This window comes from Apteryx rowi, unplaced genomic scaffold (genome assembly GCF_003343035.1).
Source record: "Apteryx rowi isolate R43461 unplaced genomic scaffold, aptRow1 scaffold_82, whole genome shotgun sequence".
Lineage (NCBI taxonomy): Eukaryota > Metazoa > Chordata > Aves > Apterygiformes > Apterygidae > Apteryx > Apteryx rowi.
In genome coordinates, this window is record NW_020451116.1 from 2,157,872 (window position 1) to 2,178,556 (window position 20,685).

Consider the following 20,685-nt stretch of genomic DNA (forward strand, 5'->3'; position numbering starts at 1 on the left):
AGAAAAATCAAAGCTCTTTGGACATTGGTAGTTAAAAAATTGTACAGTAATTATGGATGGCATTTTTTCATGACATCACCATATCTTCACCTAACTTCCATTTGAACTTTGAGAAACCGGATTCCCCTGGAAGGGAAAAAAGCATTTTATAAAGAAAGAAAAGAGACTACAGTCCGATATTACTTTCGGAAGCAGATATCAAAATATTTGCACTTCCTCCAATAGCCCTCAGGAGAGTCAAGCAGTCATCAAGTAATTCACTTTCTAAATATGAGGTGATTCCTTGAAGCAACCCAAGAAGCAATTCCCAGCTCAAGAAATCTCCAAGTATTTCCTGGCTTGAGATGCTTACAACTCTCATGTGATAGCATAAAATGATGCCATTAAATGGTTCCCCATTACCAAAATACTCCTGTTCAAAATGGAAGCCAGAATTTGTCAAGGGAGAAAAGACAAAAAAAAAAGTCATAGCTGCCTCTTCAATCCAAATTTCTTACTAATTAGCACACCAAGGTTTGTTCTCTAAGATTCCCCATCCTGAAATGCAAAGAACAAACTTTAGTTTTGATACTTACCATTCCCAGATTAAAACAGCAGCAGCATCTTAAAATCCCAAACCATACATGGATATAAAATAACTAAATTCCGAAATCACAATTTTGCTTCACCTAAGCAGCAATGATTTAAAACACATCTATTTCAAGGACAGCAAAAAGATGTAAACAAATATGACAATATCAATGCATGCTGTAAATAAAACATCAGGGTTGAAACACCATTTGACCTTCTCACATATATCACAAAGTCTCTTATGTGCAATACGACGTATTACTTGATAACAATTCCAATCTGTGCAAAGACAAAATCCAAAAATTCTGATGCGATTTTTTGGCCTTCTAAAGCATATATACAAGATTAAGTGATATGGCGGGGGGGGGGGGTGTGGATAGAGAGAAAGGGGAAAAAAAGCACCCACCTTAAATGCATCTTTTTAGAGAGACTGACCACTAGTAAAAGAAAGGAGCTTTTGCTCATCTTACATGAGAAAATGAAGGAAAAAAGAAAGACATTTGTCAAAAAATAAAAATAAAAAAAAAATCTGTCAGCAAAGGCTAACAACTAGGAAGAACTTATGTTGAAGTGGGGAGTACAGGAATAAACACAGAGCATGAAAGAGGTGAACAGAAACTAGACACACTAGAGAGCAAATCTTAATAATGAGAGGGGAAACACTATGTAGTGACCATGTTAAAATATTCAGCACTAATGGCTGATAAATATATTCCGTAAGCAGTGGGAATGGAGGTGCAATGTTGAAAATGCAATAAATCCCCAAGGAAACCATGTGCCTTCAAGATGTTCTCTAGAAACTACTTATGGTTGATTAAAGCAGCATCAGTAACGCATATCCAGCTATGCACAGGTAGGTAACGATCACCCCACACTGCTAGTGAGAGAGAAAAAAGTGAGAGAGAGAGACTACATGACATGCATTGACTTTGGCAGGGGGCAGGGGGAGAGAAGAGGAAAAAGCACAATACTGCAATATTCCAGTCCCCTCAACCACTTGAAAAAAGGTATGCATGTGTATTTTGTAATGAGTGAAGAGAACTTAATATAAAATACATTTGTTAATACAAGATTAGCAAAGCTCCTTTTTTTCATGGGAAATACTGGTATTGGAGTATTTTTAATACAGAGTTAAAAACCACTGATTAAGAACAGCACTTTAAAGAAAGACTGAATATATTACGATTTGATTAACATCATAATTTCCAGTCATTTAAAGCAAATAGTTCACAACTTTTTACACATAAGAAAATTTTTACCATGTACTGGATGCAAGTCATCTATTTTCCAGTAAACAACTTTAAACCAGAAAGAATAGAGGCCACCCACAACCCAAACCCCAAAGAAAACTGCAGAGCTGCAACAAGTAGTATTCCTTTTCCTTGTCTTTCTCCAGCCATTTTACAGTACACAGGATTTCTGCTATATCAGCTCTCATGCTGCCTGCACTTTCGGGGGCAGGGGGGAGAAGGGACAGTGTTTTGCAACAGAGGATATTTAGTTCTCAAAACCTTCAAGTATTAGCATGCAGACAGCACTCACAATTTGTGCCTCTAACAATCCATCTCTTTGCCCTTGTAGCATAGGCTCCCTATATCCTTTATAATCCCTTACAGTCACAAGGAAGGTGGGAGCTATACATTTCTACGAAGTTTTCTAAATCCCACTTCAACTTTTGAAAGTTGTTTAGAACTTCTGGGAGGCTTCCACTAATCTTTAATGAACTAAAAATCCTACAGCCACTCAGGAGTACTGGCAGTCAAAGGACAGATCCAGGCAATAACCTGCCAGCTGATTTATCAATTGTTAGTAAGAAAAGCTCTTGCATCATTCTAAAGCTAAAAAGACATGCAGTGAAAGCCACTTGCAGAATGTGCATATAGACAAAAATGTTGTCTGTCACTAATATCTGCAGATATGAGACCATTATTGACAAAAAAAGAGAAAGACAGCATTTTAGTTATATCAAACTTATTCCCGAAAACAGGCTATTAACCTAACAGTTACTGTTCAGACACAGCAAGCTTTGTATTTTCCCCTGAAAAAGCTATGGTTCTCTCAACCAATGGCAATAAAACAGGAAAAACAGATTTTTAAATCTAAACCACTATAGATAATACTATGCAATCCCTACATTTTTTAATTCTGGAGGCTGCTTGCTTGAATCTCACATGCTTTGGTCATGTGAAAAAAATTAAGGTCCCAAATGCATACAAATTCATGCAAAGTAAATTCTTCTTTCATGACTAGACGCTATGGCAGTTTTCAGAAAAATGCCAGAACAAATACTACTGAAAAGAAATTAGAGTACTTCTTAGAGGGGTATGAGTTTTAGAACAGATCTTTAAGCTAGCTATACTGTACACAGAACTGCAAACAGTTATATATGGTTGGCAAAAGCATAAGGAACTAGATGACCATCCATTATAGTCAAGACACCCAGGTGCTTTTGGATACTCTGAAGAACAACTGAAACTCCAAAGCACATCCCAGTTTTTAGTTTCCCTCATTAAAACTACCTAAACCAAGTGGCAAGATCACTGATACTCACATGTTCTTTTAAAATTCTTGTTTTAAATTTTTCAAATTCTTCTGTATGGGTAACAGCATTCATCTGTCTTATCCCTAACAAACTACACTTTCCTCAAGAACTCAACAACATGCCCACTCACTAGTTTATCTATGGCCTTCAATAGCCATTTTTCTAAGCTTGAGTTTTCACAGCACAGTTCATGCAGCACACATTGTCACATGTCCAAGTTAGATTATAAGCATTGTACATTAAACAAAAAAAACCCTAGAATTACGTTAACAGAGTATTTCTTAGGAACTTTTGCTATTCAAGGGTACAGTACTGGTTTTTCCTTTGAATTAATCATTTTAATTAAAGTTGACTGGTCTACTATAGAAATTTTTTCTGAGATAGTGAATTAACACTTGATTTTTTTTCCCTTTTCCATCAACGTGTACAAAACAAAAAGAAATTCAGTTCAACAACTGCTTTACAAACTTGAAATTATGACTAACTTGATTTTGGGACTTCGCATTTTTGTGGGGAGGAAACCCCTAGAAGCATAACAACGTATCTCAACAATCAAGCCTTTATAATACTACAAAGGAAACTGCACCTCTAACCAATAGTGAGCAACAGAAACACAGGCAAAATACTTCCTTTCTCCCTCTCCAGCCTTTTGCCATACCTGGCACTAAGTGACCAAATCTACTTTCACAGATATGAATAGTTTCCCTGAAAAATAGTGTCACCTAGTCTTTCTTAACTTTTTTTTTTTTTTTTTAAAGGTCCTGATTAAGCTTCCTATGCTTACTCAGTAGTGGTTGCTAACATGGACCCATTAGCCTGCATCTCCGTTATTGACAACTCCCTTGTTTCTATTGTCTATTACAGAAGACAGTTTACCTCACATGAAAAATTAGCAAATATCAATACAAGAAAAAGATTTTTCAATACAATTAAATAGGGCTGCGCTGCCATGTCTTTCACACAGGTGTATAACCAGAGAATTCTACAAGACAGAGGAGTTAGAATCAACAGTTAAAAGACAGATGCTATTCATAAATCTAAATATGTGGGGCAAGAATAAGGAAGAAGACGACAAATGAAACGGCATGGATCAAGAATTAGTTCAGGAAGGTAACTGCTACCAAATTTTCTAATTCTAAGATTACTAATATTCAGCCATAATGAAATGAATGGTATTTACCTACCAGGTAATTTGGTCTTTATTAAGCAAAATCAGTAGTACTGCCTTTCCCGTAATATCTTATGCTTTTATTTTAATTAGGCTCTCGATAAGGAGGCACTACCCTTTTAGTAATAATTCGTAGTTATCAGAAACTTTAATAATAATATAACTTACAGATGTTATTTTGCACACCATAAAACAATACAGGCAGATAATGCATTAACAGGCATACTCATCTATACTGTCATCATACACATCCCACAAGGAACAACCTTCAGGGGAAGAATAAACCAGTCTCTTCTGAAAAACTTAACAGAATTTTAAGAAATAACAGTCTAATTCTAAAATTAAATCACCAGAGGCATAGTCTAAGCGCAGGGAGATGTAATTTACACAACAGTCAAAAACTGTAGCAAGATACTCAAATCACCATCTTTCAGGTTTCTGCATAAATATCCACATTCTACGCCTACAGGGCACAGAAGTACACTGAGAGAGTCCTTCAACAGTGGTAACACAACTGTTAATACTTGGACCATATAGTGCCGGATCACTCACTCATGATAATTTGATATAGGCTGGACCAAAACATACATTTCTGCTAAATTAGTGGGACTAGATAATGCAAATCTGTGCTAGACACAGAAGATACGATTCAACATTGAGTCTGTTGGTGAAATTAACTCTTTTTTTTTTTAAACAGGCAGAATGAGTTAACACCTTTCTGACATGTAGCAGTGGCATTTTTTACTTATTCACAGATTTAGTGTGCTGCCAGGCCTTCCTCACAAAGGATGGTCAACAGAATATGACTGCTTCGTAAATCATAAAAACATTAACTAACTGAAGCAATACTAAGACCAGTATTATGTACAACCCAAGTTCTTATTTTATGAAACACTTGTTCAATTTAATCCCTAGATGTGCTCTCTTTAAAAGAGCACCTACACTGAAGAGGGGAAAAAAAGAAAAACACAAAAAAAAACACCACACAAGAAAAAGGGAGAGAGGAAGAAAAAAAAAAAAAGGGAATGCATGAGAGGGTACAGCACATATGCATAGCTCCAGATGACACTGCTATTCAAAAGTTTAAAAGTTAAAATAGAGTAGTACTTTAAGAAGAAAACCCACCCTAAACTATTTAGCAGGACAAAGTATCTCCAAAAGCAAAGATAAACAGGCTTTCTGTCCAGTAAAACCAATATAGGAGAAACACAACAAGCCAAAATACTACAGTATATGCCCAAGAGCAAAGCAATATAGTATTTCTGAACATATTATCAAATACTTTCTACTAAGTTTTCCTTAACAGCACTCCTTATTTCCTTAAGTTTTCATTTCCTTCCATGTTGATATGTCATTACATTGTGTCATTAAAGTATTCTAATCGAATACTTTCTTACCAAAACTTACAATTCTTGATTATTCCATTTTCAACTCAGTAATTTACAGGTTCCTCTCAACTTAAGCCACTCTACCTTTGGTCTCATTTCATGTACACCATACAAAGAGACACCCCTTAGCATGGTTTTCCCTCAAGATTTGGAGATCTAGCACAACAATGGTGAAATATTTTTCAAATAACTTTTTTTCTGCATGCAAATAACATTTTTGCTTATTCATTATCATAAAAGATGTTAACTGCTGTAACCGATTTGCTATAAAATATCATTCATGAGCATGACAGTTGCAAGTAAATAGTTAAGTTTTTCTCTTCAAGTGATTCTGGTAGCAGCCCATGTTTATTTCTGGAGCATTATACAACTCCAAAGAAAAGGCATAACCTCTTTTGTGTCATTCAGCAATACTGAGTATATTTGCAATATACTACTTCACACTTAATTAAAAAAAAAAAGTGAAAATTTTCTATTATGCCCAAAATAGCAATATTTTTAAAGCAACATGCAGGTTATATTGTTTGACGTGCCTGTTCAATTGATTAATTCCTTTGTATATATGTACACATGTTCTTTGGATAATCTGCACAATTTTCCTCCATTTTAGTTGGAGTATAATGTATTTCTAGATCAGTGGCTCCAGAGAACCACTTATATGGAAACAGCAGTATGGTAAAATTTTTAACAACCTGAGAACACAGATGACCTAGAATATTCTAGCACTCTAATGTTCTACAATATAGTGATGCACGTGGGTCCCACTGTACAACCTGTAACAAGTACCTTTCAATCCAAAGTGTTATTTTAAGGACTTGTAAATGCCATATACATTTCAGGTTTTATTGTGCAGAAACTACCACATCCAAAGTATGTATTTAAAGTCATCAGGCTCTCCAACAGTTAAAGGTTTTACACTCTTGTTATGCATTTTATGTTATAACTAAATTCTCATTGATTAAGTTTTAAATGGGATTTTGTATAATGCGTGTATAAACATCTCCACTATTTCCACTTAGTTCTTTCTGTATGTCACAATCTTTGTCTCTTATATGTCTTCTCAAATTGTCATTCGACTTCAGAAAACAAGTTGTCCAATAGAAACAAGCGAGCCAAGTATCGGCCATTTCAAAAAGTGTTTCCAATATCCCTTTCAATTATCAACTGAAAGGGCATTTTACGCCAATTTGAACAGACTGCATTAAATATACCTATCCTCTTTGCTGCTAAACCATGAACGAGACCAAAACAATAACCACAGTGGTCTGATGATACAATAAACTACATAGATTGCTACTGGTAAAAGGGTCAGTCCCCACCGCCCCTTTCTGCCTGTGTTTGCTTTTGGCCATGTCTCATGGCCAAGGGCACTTGTCAGATCCTTTGCTGAGCCAGCTGACCAACAATCTATTTTATTTTGAATAAATTAGCTTTCCAATGGTTTAGTAACTGAACTGGCTCAAAAGTCCTGTGGCTGGTACACGAAAACAGCCCTTTTCAAAACCAGTGAGACACTACAACAGATGTGATCCACTGTCCAGCTGTGTCAAAGAAAGAGGGAGTTGTCCACACGATTTTGCTAGGCTAAAACTGATACAAAAGCTGCCATAGTCTGCTCCAAATCCAGTTTACTGTCCCTTTCTACAGCACTGTGATGCCATTACTCAGTACAGCATCCAAATACCACTGTCAAATGTTATCTAGCCAGTTATGAAACAAAAGCCTGGCCCCAATTTGCTGCTTTTCTTACAATAACAAAAATTCTGCCTTACTCGGTGCTTGAATAAATGTGTTAACAAGCCAATAGTTGATCACCTTTGTCTAATTCCTAAATAAAATGGCAAAGAAAGCAGCAGAGATGTGACAGAAATAGAAACACGTTACATCCCTGCTGAACAAAGAACCACAGGCTCATTTTACCAAGTACAGCTAAGAGTGGTCACATTTAAGTTCTGTAAGTCATTACTATTACAATGTTTCTTCAGTATATCAGACATGATTAGAATCTGCCATTACTCTATATAAAGCCAGAACTAGCTTTATTACAGACTGTACTCACCACTGAGTTTTTAATATTGTATGAGTATGTAATGAGAACTAGTTCTATTTCTAATGATTTTCTTCATTGATCTGTGTATCTTCTAAAATCATGCCATTACCAGAAAACAAACAAAACTGAAGTTTTAGACTGTGCTCATACCCAAGTTGTTCTGACTAACATTTTGTCAGATGATAACCAAATAGAAACACAAATTTATTCTTTGTTTTACCTAAGATCAGAAGTTTGGAATTCTAAAAGCAGTACTACATCAGCATATGTGTTACTTATGGATTTGTTTTTAAACAACACTACTTTTTATAAACTGGTATCTAAATGTTAGTCTCTTAGTGAAGGTCCAAAGTCACAAAAACATTCAAGTTTCTAAAGCTACCAAACCTTAGAACAAAGGGAAAAACCCTCATGAACTAAAACCTAGCAACAGATTAATGTTCAACATTCAATGTAAAATTGATGGAGTATTCAGCTAAAGAAGAAAAGTAACAAGGAGTAAAGGATTTGACCCACTTCTATAGACAATTTTTCTTTCCTCCCCTGAAATATACAGTTTTTAACATGTTAAAAGTTAAACTCGCAAGTGCTTACAGGCTAATATAATTTTGTTCTCAAAATACTGAAAACAATTCTACGTATTACCAGAGGCCATATATATCTATCAGACTAATTTTGTTGCATTCATTTAGGAGACTTCTCCTTCAACCCTCTGCTAAAAGTTTAAGAGTCATATGCCCTACCCACCACTTCATTTTTCTCGTCGTTCTATATGCATCTCCAAGGCACAACACAATGCCACAAGAAAGCATCCAGGCCAGTCTTGGCGCAAGAAACAGGAAAGCTCCTTTAACACAGTACCTCACCTATGCTAGCTGGCCACAGTTTCAGTGTTTGTTTCTATTAGTCCAAATACAGCACCATAATGTTTCCAGCATACATTTTACTGCATAGACATGTTCTTGCAGATTTTCCTCTTTAGGTCTTTAAGGAAAAGCTGGAATGACATCTTTAAGTCAGAACTGCTGAAGCCAGGATGTCTAACATGAAAACATGTCCAATTTCAGCTAATCAACAGCATAAACAATAAAAAGCATAATACCAACTTTGAAATTTCAAGTTTCAAAGTAGAATACAGGATCCTAGAAAAAATGTCCATAGATACTTCAGTTTTGTTTGCAACTTTATTGTTATCAGAACACTTGCAGCTTCAGGAGTTTGGTATACCGGTTACACATAAGTAATCTGTTAACTAAAAATTACCATTAACATGCCAGCACATAAATAGTGGAAACCTTAATAGCTTTTTAGCACAGGTATGCTGTAAGGAATCAAAATAATTTTCAGCTTAAGACTATGTTTTAAGTTGCAAGAATGACAGTTACTAAGAAGCAAGCTCAGAACAAACATTTTTCTTGCAGTATTACTTGTTATGAATATGCTATGGCTCCTCAGACTGGAAAGAAATAAACCTTAATACAGGAGAAACAAAAACTGCTACAGAAAAGATCGAAATATCACACACAAAATGAAACGCCATTCTTTCCAGCAGTCAGCATTCTACAACTCAGGGACCTCCTGAAGAGCAGTACTATATTCTATTCATAACTTCTTTCTCCACCACAATAAACCAGAAGAGCAGAATGAGAAAAACAGTATGCTAATAAGATGATAAAGATTACTCTTAACTACACTAGTTACAGCATTTCATTCTTTTGACATCAAAAAAGTACAGGTCATAACTGGCTGTTACTCATTTATACTGACAGAAATTGGACTCGCATATTAAATAAAGATTAGTTAATATTTGCAGAAGACTTTGAACATACAAAATGCTATGTAAGTAGCAAGTATTAAGTCTTCCCACACACTCATTTTGGCATTCCTCCAAGCTGGGAAGTCCCACAGAAACATTTTAACAGCAGTAAAAAGAAACTGACATAGATCAGGCAATTGCAGTTAAATTCACAACAGTAGTATTTCTAAGGAGCACCTACAAAATTGGGAGAACCAGTTCCCATCAGCTACGCTCTTTACCCACTGCCTTCTGCAAATACAACATCTAAAAATGACTGCTGTTCCAACAAGCGTAATATAAATGGACGCTGAACAACCTGAATCTCTTTAATCCTCTGTACAATCTAAAATGATCTAAGGAACTTGTTTGACATCACGCATTCCACAAAACTCCAAACCTCCTTTTATATGTGTGGCTTTCCTGTTGTCTAGTATTTCTGACTAGACTACAAGTTCACAAAACAAAACACAGCATACAGCATAGCTGTCAGTTTGATTATTTCACACAGAAGCTTCCTTCTACAAATCATAGTATCTGCCTAAAGCAGATCAGTTTCTCCAGATCTACATTCTAAAATGGTAATTAAGCAATAGTTTCTGATCAGTCAAGACAAGCTTAAACAAAAAAAACACACACACCACCACACACACCAAGCATCTTCTAGCTGGTTGAAAACTAGCTGATTTCACATAGCAAAAAAACCCCTCTGCAGATCTACAGATGAAGAAAACAAATTGCTCTGAACTGAGCCTGAAGTGGAGTAGGAAAGAGAGGAAGGGAATGTATTCAGGCATTATTTTGCCTATTTCTCAGTATTGCCTATTTCTCAGTAACTCTGAAGGACAACATTAATATTTTATGAGAAAAAGGGGAAGAAAAAAAAAAAAAGCTATGTCTGGTATATTATGAGGTGCTCCTGGAGATGGAGACCTGCAACCACAGTACATCTCCCAAAAAATTCATTAGTTGGGAGGGATGGGACCCAAGATCATTGTATAGGACGGTCCATTCTGTAAAAAGGCCAAACATCCCTCAAGCATAGAACTGGCACTGCACCTTCCTTAAACCACGGAAAACTTGAAAGTGCAAAGGCTTATAATAAGATCTAACCACAGCAGGTTGGTAAGCATCCAACTGAAAAAGGAGGTCTAGCAGGATTTTGACCAACAGCATCTGATGTACAAATAACCATGCTAAAACCAGAAGAAAATCTTGATGGGGGTGGGGGAGGGGACTTTCTTCCTAAACCTCCAATGATCCAAAAAACACCTGCGAAACTTCTGACAAGTGCATGGCCTGAAACTAAAAAAAAAAACAAACAACATAATCTTCCTGCCTGCATAAATTAATCAAATCAACAGCAGAGTCCTGAATTTCCTTGCAGAGCTCTAACTGGTCTATTGCAGACTACGTAACATTTTAGACAAAAAAATAAAACATAGATCACAACAAAGATTACAGAATTACTTCTGGAACTGGCACACAGCCCAAACAGTTTTAAAAGGTAAGACCAGGTACAAGAGTAGCAGATGACAGGAGTTATATTCCCACTGCTGTTCAACCAGACAACTGATAGAAACTTCCAACTATTGAAAGGGGTTGCCCCGCTCAACTCTATGCTCCTACTGGTCAAAAGCTCCTGCACCCTCCCCTGCAAGCAGCAGCACCCATTCAATCACACAGGGATTTAAAGAGAAAACTACTTCCTTTTTCTTCAGTTTAGCTCCTTATGCCAGTTCACCAATAGGGTTCAAGCAATCATAAGCACAGACACAAGGCAAATAAAAAAGCACGTGGTCAGGACACAGAAGCATGCAGACAGGACACAGAAGCAGGACCACCCTTTCAGTGACAACTAACCATTCAGCTGGCTTAGTTACATCATGAAGGCATCGCTTCAGTGGCTTGAAGAGAAGAACTAGAAAGAAGAGTATGAAAAGAAGGAGGAAACAACTGCATGTGGAGGTATGATCTAAAATGACTTCCAGTTATGTAACCACCCAATTCTGCTCTTTCATGTCAGTTCAAATAATTATTCTCTCCATCAACTATCCTCCTTAGAGGAAAAAAAAAAAAAAAAAATCACTGGATTACCAGCCTGATTTCTACCCTTCTTTCTTCCTCTGGATTGTCCCAAAAGGCTTTCATATTTGATTTTTTCTTTTTTAAACTCAACTTCCTCAAACATTTTAGACAAACATTTACACCTTCCGCATCTGATAGGACAACGATTCCAATGATTTTATATAAAAGCAGTAATTCATGTTTGATGAAGTTATTAACAACTAAATCCTGACATATTCCATAACATCAACAAAAAAGTTGAAGTGATGCAACTAGACACAGAATATACTTATCAAAATGGTTGTAATAAGCTTCAATATACTCTTACACTTCTATCTCTTTCCCATCTTCCTTGGCATTATTTCCTTTATCTTGGTAATTCTATTTCATCTCCTAGGATGCTTAATTCTGTAGATGCTGTCAAATACTGCTTACTGTTAAAAAAAAAAAAAAACTTCAATATGGAAGTTTCTCAAAACCCCTACCTACTAAAAACCATGGACTCAATCCTGCATTTGAATGAACTGTTAGGATTTTCCATGCTCCTCTCTTTTGGAGACAGGATTATGCAAGAATGCATAAATCCTCTCCCTAAACAAAACTTCCCTAACTAGTTTTGTATTCAAGGTATGTTTAACATAGTTTATACCCCCTTGACACAAAGGGGAGAGAAACTAAGAATTCAGATTTACAGAGATTAAGTGCTACTGCATTTGGAGGTAAATATGAAGAATCTTAATGCCTGGCCTACTGCACATAAAGAGGATGACTTCTGGTATTTTCTTCTATCCACAGTGTGGCTGAGCTAGAAATTTTTAAAAATGTTTGTCACTTTTATATTGTACTGATGTGTACAACCTGTGTCTTACTTTGCAGAGAATGCTGCTTTAAGGCACAAACATACTCACTTCCAAGTACAGAACTTTATTAACTTTCATACTACCACATCACCAGACAGAAATTTAGCAGTAAAACCAGAAAGACAATGCAATGAAGCAAAAGAAAATAAAATGCCCAGAGGCTGATTCTTCTGATTATTTTTCAACAGTCAAGACACATGTCTTCCAGCTTACAAAAGCTGTTCTATGTAACAGTAGTGCAGTAATACAGTATACACGCATTGTTACATCAGTGACGCATTTTAACTGATAAACATTTTTAAAAATTAAGCATATATTGGTGTAAGTGCATTGGTTTTGAAAATAGGGCTTACCAAATAAGTCAAATGGAAGCCCAAGAAGAGCAGATCAAACATGGAACATTGGAGACAAAAAACGTAAACTGGTAGCAAAACAAAACACCAAAAAACAAACAAACAAAAAGACCCCACACCCAACAACAAACATGCTTCCTGCATTATTGAAGCATTTGCTTTAAACATTTTGCTCTAATAAACCATTTTCATGTTTGGTAGATCAATATGCAAAACCCAGTTTCACCTTTTTTGGCCAATCCTTTATTAGGCAAGTAATGACAGACCTATACTACAGATGGAACACAGACACTTGTGCAGCTTTCCTTTCTGGTTACCATAGTTTCAAATGAGCCGTAGACTTCTTGAAATTATACTTATGAGAAGGAATAAAAATACCACTGTTTAAATACAAAAACTGTATGCAAGAGAAGAGCATTTAAGAACCTTTTTGATAGGTTTATCAATGATGCCTAAGTGAACAGGTGACTTGCTTAGAAAAGAAAGTTTTATTTGCAAGGCCTTGTCATAGACACAGTAGTGAAATATGAGGGGGTGGAGAGTAAAGATAATAATTAGGACCAGAGGGAAGAAGAAAGTACATACCAAAAAAGCTTCTGAGTTGTTTCTGTAGTCTTTCATCTCTCTTTCTCCCAACAATTCCCAATAAAAAACAAAATCAGCTCTACCCAGGTCACCAGCTTTCCAAGCCTCCATGAGCAAGGAGTACTTTCCAAACACACTTTTTTTTCTTTTGAAAAAAAAAAATCTTTTTAATAATTTAAGACAACTTCAGAACTGAAATAAAAACCACCTTCCAATAAAAATACTGGAACTGGTTGCTAGAGAGATCATGGAAACTCCATCCTTGGAGATACTCAAAACTTGACTGGACAAATTCCTGAGCACCTGGTCTAACAGGACAGGCTTTAGGCAAGAGGTTGAACTAGACCTCCAGAGGATACTTCCATCCTACATGATTCTGTGACCTAAAACACAAAATTTTTTCATTGTGGTGTCACTTCTAGGAAGCAATTGCCAGTTTAAAACAGAGGTGTAAGGATCCAAAGCTTTATTTCATGTTAGAAGAATTAAAAGAAAGTAGTTAGGATCCAGTTTTCAAAGACGCACATGAAGCAATGATCAAAACAGAACAGTATACAGCAGTATGCCAAACTGGAACTTCTCTGTAAGAATATAGTCCTCACACAAAAATAGTTCAAAATAACAACATCTGAAAACTACTTATGCTATAAATCTTAAATTATGAAGAGTGTATTCTTTCTTTTCAACTTGATTTATATTGTATTTATTCTTTCCTCTGAATCAACGTACAGAATGGAAGCAGTTAGTCTCCATCAATTTCACTTCCCATTTGCCTTCCGTGAGCACAGCACTGCCATATTTGGGTTGCAGTCACTGGTCATTCTTGTTACAAAAAAAGCCACCATACAAAAGTGTTTTTACCAAGTTTCCCCAGTTTTCTCCCGCAGAGAAACATTATGATTAATCAGTTCTCTGCTTCTAATAAGATGAGAAATAAAAATGAAAAATATTGCCTACAGTCAGGATGTACCTCCTTAATACTCAGACAAATTAAATTAGTTGACCACTTTATCCATAACTATCCAGATTGTCTTATTCCAGAACTCATATCACATATCACCTTAAAATTGATAACTAGACGCCTAAACCCATGCTACATGAATTACAAACCTGTGTTCCTGACATTTATTACCTACGTTTTGGTTTTTTTAATAACCTTCAGTAACCTATCTATTCACTTGCCCATTGTCAAATAAAGATATCATAAAAAAATAAGGATTTTCAATACTCCCTCTCTGTACCTCCTCACTCTGTAAAAACTTTCCTCATACTGAACATTCCCTGATGTAAGATTATACTCACACAAATAAAATCTTCCAATTATATTACTTGCATATTATCTCTTCACTAAAACTTGATATGGTCCAAATTTCCACAGTTTCCCTTTCTTAAATAATTAAGTAGGAGCAGCTTTACTTAAAGGTATAACAGATAATTGCATGAAAGAGAAAGAAAAGCCTTATCTTAAACAGCTCATTTTTATTTTAAAACAAAGTAAAATTCAAACTTTCTCCCCAGATGAAATGCTGTAAAGCAGGTATTGCATAAAAATTAGGCTGAAATCCTATTTTAGGTTAAAAAAAAAAGCGCACAATTCAACCATAACCAAGAAGTGCAACATTACCTTCAAATCAAAAATATCAATGTCCTTCCAGGCAGATCACGATTTTTAAGCAATAGAAAAAACAGTGTATTAAGTCACCTTTGCAATGTGACATCACCATGTCTCCCAAAGAAGTGTCTAATTGACAGTGTGCATACACTAAACAGCACCCCACACAATGGGGATGGGGTAGTACTGAGAAAGGAAGAAACTCAGGAGCAGGCTGCAGGTAAGGTTAGTTGTCCTGCAGATCACATAAAACTCATTCACTCGCCAAAAATTGAGCAGCATTTCACCAAACCTTGGCAGCAGCTTGAGGCTGACATTGCAATGCAGTCCCAGCTAAACAAAACATGTATTCCTAGGGTTTGTTGTTTCCTCAAACAGTCAGTAGTTTGGAAAATATTTTGCACATTCCAAAATTTCAGTATTTTTGATTTATTTTCATGATTTGCTAACAGAAAATCCTGAAATTTGCACTCAAACTGTAATTCCTTAATCTAGACAATGACAGACATACATAATACATACCAAAATATATCAGCATATATATGAAAAGTTTTTCAAAACATAATCAAAAACTACAGGCAAGCTTGTAAATTCCCTTGTAAACTCCCTTTTTCTAAACCAGTGACTACCCTTAATTAAAACACAAAAAAATAAAATGCATAAAAAGTTGTATAAAGTCAGGACTAATAAACCATCAAGTTCCAATCCATAAGAAAATACAATGTCAGTCCAAACATCGCATATTCTCCTCTCTAGATATTTGTTCTAAGGTAGGTATTGTGGTTATCATCTCAATCCTATATCACAATCTGCTCTTCAATATCTGCCAATCTTCTCATGTTCACTGACTCTTCTGATCACATTGTTTTACAAAAATTAGCCCCGGGGGGGGGGGGTTTACATCTAGTTACACAGTCAAAAAATGTATAGTAGAGACAACAGTAAAGTATGTATGTATCTGGATAAACTAGTTATGTGACAGCTTACTTTTCATTTCCTTCAGAAGTCACAGTAAGACAAAAGGTAACTGCATACAACTGCAGTTCTATATGTGCTTTATTTTCTGACTCAGAGTGGGATAAAAGGAGCTTAAAAACAAACTGTGTTCCCTCCTGTGTCTCTGTAGCCAGTAAAAGCTAGAAAAGAGCCAACTGTCGCACAAAAGCCAAAGGGCTTTTGGAGTAATCTCTAGGATCAAGTTTTGCCATGTCCCCTACTCCAAAGTTAGGTGCCAGATCACTACTTAGACCAGACCAGCTAAGGAAAAAGAATTTACTGAGACAAGAGAAACTCTTCTCCACTTTCCCTTCTTCTCTACCCAGGACCTCAGATCTATACATTTTCTTAATGATGCAATACTTGATGATAGAAAGATACCGAAGAGCAACAGAGTATAGTGTTGTGAAACACTGCAATGGCATAACCTGTCAAATTTAGGACTCTTTGGTCTAGTCTTAGTGATCCAGACCAAACTCTCTTTCTTTCCCAGAAGTTTTATAGTCAGAAAGAAGAAAAATACTGAAAGGATAAAGAGCTATCAACACAAAAATTTTTTTGTAAACAGTAAAATGTTTTCCATGAGATAGAAGCCAATCAGACAATGGCCCCCTAAACTTCCCAATTCGGACAAGTCAGCGTTAGCTCTAAATTTAACTCTGGTGATCTAAATGAGGTGGGCCTTCTTCAGAAGCTTCCGTTACTTCATAATTATTCTCCAAAGGGGGGGGGGAATAATAATAATAATAAAAAAAAAAATTCAACTTCACCAGATTCTCATGAACTGCAACATGAGGTAATAATTGAATTTAAAGAAAACCAATCAGAATGAAAACAACATAAAACACACATTTTGAATTCTCAACTCTCAAATCAAGATTTTTATTATATCACTAAAAGGCAAATATGTGACTTTGTTTAGTCACATTGGATTTCAAGGCCCACCTTAAACCACAAAGAAACTAGACATGTTGAAAATTTAGATTTTTTTTCTAATCTAAAAAGCCAACCTGTCACTGAACCAATCTTCAAATATGAAAATTGCTCACAGAAAGGTAGAAGAGTTTAACCATTTTATTCCAGAAATAACCTTTTTAGCAGAAAAATGCTAGAACAAGAGCTTCAGTTATGTTGACATAATATTGCAAAGGTTACCGTAAGGTTCCCCCCACCAAAAGTTACTTTACTAAAACAGAAAACCTAGTCTTTGTACCTTCACAGACTACCCTCCCAACATGGCTTTTCCATGGAAACTCTTTCAAAGCCTCAGCAGCGCCCTCTGGGGTGCAGGGGTGACTGATGCAACAGCAGCTACCTAAGGCCATATTAAAGGGCTACCACCAGCTCAGAGGCTCTGGAACTTGCTCCAGAAGGAGCCCAATCTTCAACGGATTAAAGGAGATAACAGGACACAAAGTCCTTCCTGACAGGTATAAATCTTAAGTCTTAACCAGGACTTCTAATCTGCCTGTAGCCCTATTTAGTTCCACCTATGTCCATAGCCAGTAGGACAGAAGTGGGAGCAGGTCAGGGGGAAGGAAGGGCAGCAGACCAGATCAGACCACAAAATCGCCAGGGCCAGTGACAGAGCAGCTATGGGACCAACTAGAGGTTCCTTTTTATATTTTCCCTTCTATTTCAAARATAGAGGTAGCCCTAAATGTGAGATGGCCTTTGAGTATAAATCTATGCAATAAGCCTAAGTACTGCCACCATTTAAATTTGTGGTGTGTATGGAAAAGAGTTCTGTCCATTCTTCCACAGATTTTCTGTGTATAAGCTTCCTATTTTCCAAACTAAGAACTCCACAGTTCCCTCACTCACCCCAGTTTTCCCAAGGACTGGATTATCACTTCATTCTCTCCACTTCTTTGTCAATGATTCTCATATAAGGAAGTTGAAGGCCATGCAGAAGTTTTTCAGAATATAACTGTTTCAAATGATACTGAGAATATTAAGCTGCTATCATTGATGGCTGCTATCAATCACTTCTTTCCATTACAGACAATTAATGAAGCAGATGGAGCTCTTAGAAACTCCAGCATCTAGCTGAGAGAGACACCACCTACATTTACCTTTTTCTACTACATTCTTTCGATTACTCACTCAAAAACTCCAGAAATTCACATCCACAATATTCTCTGAGGTTTTTAAATTAATCAAAGAGGTATTAAAAATGGTCACATTGTAGGCCGAGATCGTACTACTGAGTTCAAAACCTCATCTTATTTGACAAAACACTGCATTCCAGCAATACAACCAAGAAACTTAAGTAACCATCAAAAATACTCAGTTACTTTGGGGGATTCATTTGACAAAAATAAGCAACCAAAGTGTTCAGGGTTACTGTAAATCCTAAAACCTGTTTATGTTGCCACTCAGTTCCATAAAACCTAACCTCTTGTAACATTTGCTTGCAGTAAGACAACTGACACAGTAACAGTACAAATGAAGATAACAGTACAAATGAAGATGACACAAGTCAGGACTCTCAGATCATACTAAATTTGAACCTTAAATGACAAAGGGCAGTCTAATAAAAAAAGTTCATAATGTTCTGATAGTCAAATCATGAAGTAATGTTTAGCATAAGTCTAATGCAGTTGCTTCCATCAACAAGAGCACTCGCTTTCAAGTGGTTTATAGCCTGCAGCTATTTTCTATAGGAAACTGTACTAGCATGTAATATTCAAGAGAAGCTGTCTACATTTCTTTTCTAAAATGATTCAGTTTCTGTTTATAAGTTTTACTGAAACAAACTAAAACTGAAGAGATCACTTAACTATCAAATGTTATTTACACTCTTTCCAAGCAAAAAATTAATTCCCTTTATACATTTCTACCTTTAACATGTAAAGCAGCAATGTGATATATTGCTAGAATTTGAGTTAGACTAACAGGCAGCTAACTGAATACTGCTATTTTGAAAATGGAATGCTATTTAATCAAGTAGTACACCACTTTTTTTTAACTGAAAATATTGTACTAACCCATGAAGCTACCCCAACTTTCTGTCACTGCACAGCTCCCAAATATTTTTGGTATATTAAAGCATCATAGCATTATTAATTTGAACAAACTTATTCAAACCAAATGATAATTTCTGTAATTCATTTCTAATGCTTTTGATTGTAAAATATGAAGAAAACTTTATGTCTAAAAGGAATAATCTGCGTATGAACAGCTGTTGACTTGGTTAGAAGCTTGTAGGGACAAGGAAGATGAACTAACCCACAGCATTGCTTATTAATTTTACTCAGCATTATCTTCCTGAAACTATAAATGGATGAAAAAGATTCAAGTACATAACTCTGGCCCAAGTATGTAATATGGGAGTTATCTGAGCACTAGGAAATTTCTCTGGAAAATTAAGGAACACCTCCCCCACTCAACTCCATCTGCATGGCTGTCTTCTTGTTTGTTTGAATTTAAGCTGATACAACATCCAGTGTTAAGTTCACCACAGCAACAAAAATCAACAGGCTTCTCCCACAGCTTGCTTAAAACCCACCTGTAGATGATACAGCAAAATATCACTGTTTTTTGCTACAAAGCAACCTCTACTGCCCCACTGGTCACAGAGCAGGATGTGTTAAGAGAGGGGAAATAATTCAAATTTTTCTCCTCTGTATTTCGATACTTTCTTTGTCTTCATTTAACTTATCAGAAAGTTATGGGGATTCCATCCCATCCAACTCAAGTGCTGAAAGCAGCAAAACAGATTAAGGCTTATGCCTATGACATGGTGGCTGTTTTCCCACTTTTTTCATTTTTTAGTTAAACTATTACCACAGCTATAAGTGAAAGAATCAATGTCACCAAGTAAACAGCCCCATAAAAGATTTGGTAGACATTGTGATGCTGTTGATTAATTGCCAAAGATTTATCCACAAAATTAGGGTTGGGGATAATGAGTAAATATTAAAAAGTCAAAGATTAATGTCTGTAAATTGCACGATCACCCTTAATATTTATCTGCACATAACCAATCAGCCTGCACACAGATATTTTGAAAGTCCTGGACAGTTCCATACCAGAAAAATACCGGAATAGTCAAAAGAAAAATCAAAATAAAAAAGAACATCGCATTTAGGGAGAAGAGTATACAGAAAAGGGGAAAGTCATTTCAAGTGGCCAAGCATTATAAACAAGAAAGAAGTCATCAATTGGCAAGAGTTAACAGTGAGATCTACTATACTTGGAGAATGTTCTACTACAGGAAATGGTAGGAACTCTAGTTTGATTATTTACAACAAAATGGAACAGAACTCCCAGATAGCATAAAAACAATCCTACAATGGCTTCAAGGGAACAGATCCAAAAGGCGTTTTCCTCACCTTCTAATTCAACAAAAGCCAACGAAATTTTGAAGATATGGAAGTAATTTACACCAAGTGACCTTTACACTGAAGTCGGGTTTCTGAAACAGCTGCACTTTAAGCACATTTCAAGTAGTACCAGCTGTGCAAGCCCTGTTTTCTGAATGTAAATACAAACTACGCCGAAAGCGCGGCTGTCCGTAAGCCGGCGGACGTGCCGGGCGCAGCCCCTTCCCCCGCCGCCAGCGCGCCGCGCTCCCGCCCCGGGCGCAGGAGGAAGCCACCGCCTCCCGCCCGCGCGCTGGCCAATGGGAGGCGGCGCGAGGGAGGCGGGCGAGCGCGGCGGAGGCACGGAGCGGCCGCGGCTCCCGAGCAGGCCC

General features: G+C 36.5%; 1 protein-coding gene across 9 annotated transcripts in view; it reads right to left on the reverse strand.

Moving 5' to 3' along the window:
• The window catches only part of STAG2 (stromal antigen 2), an 83,387-nt gene that overhangs the window by 60,196 nt on the left and 2,506 nt on the right, over positions 1–20,685 (reverse strand). The gene's annotated exons all lie outside the window — the stretch shown is intronic.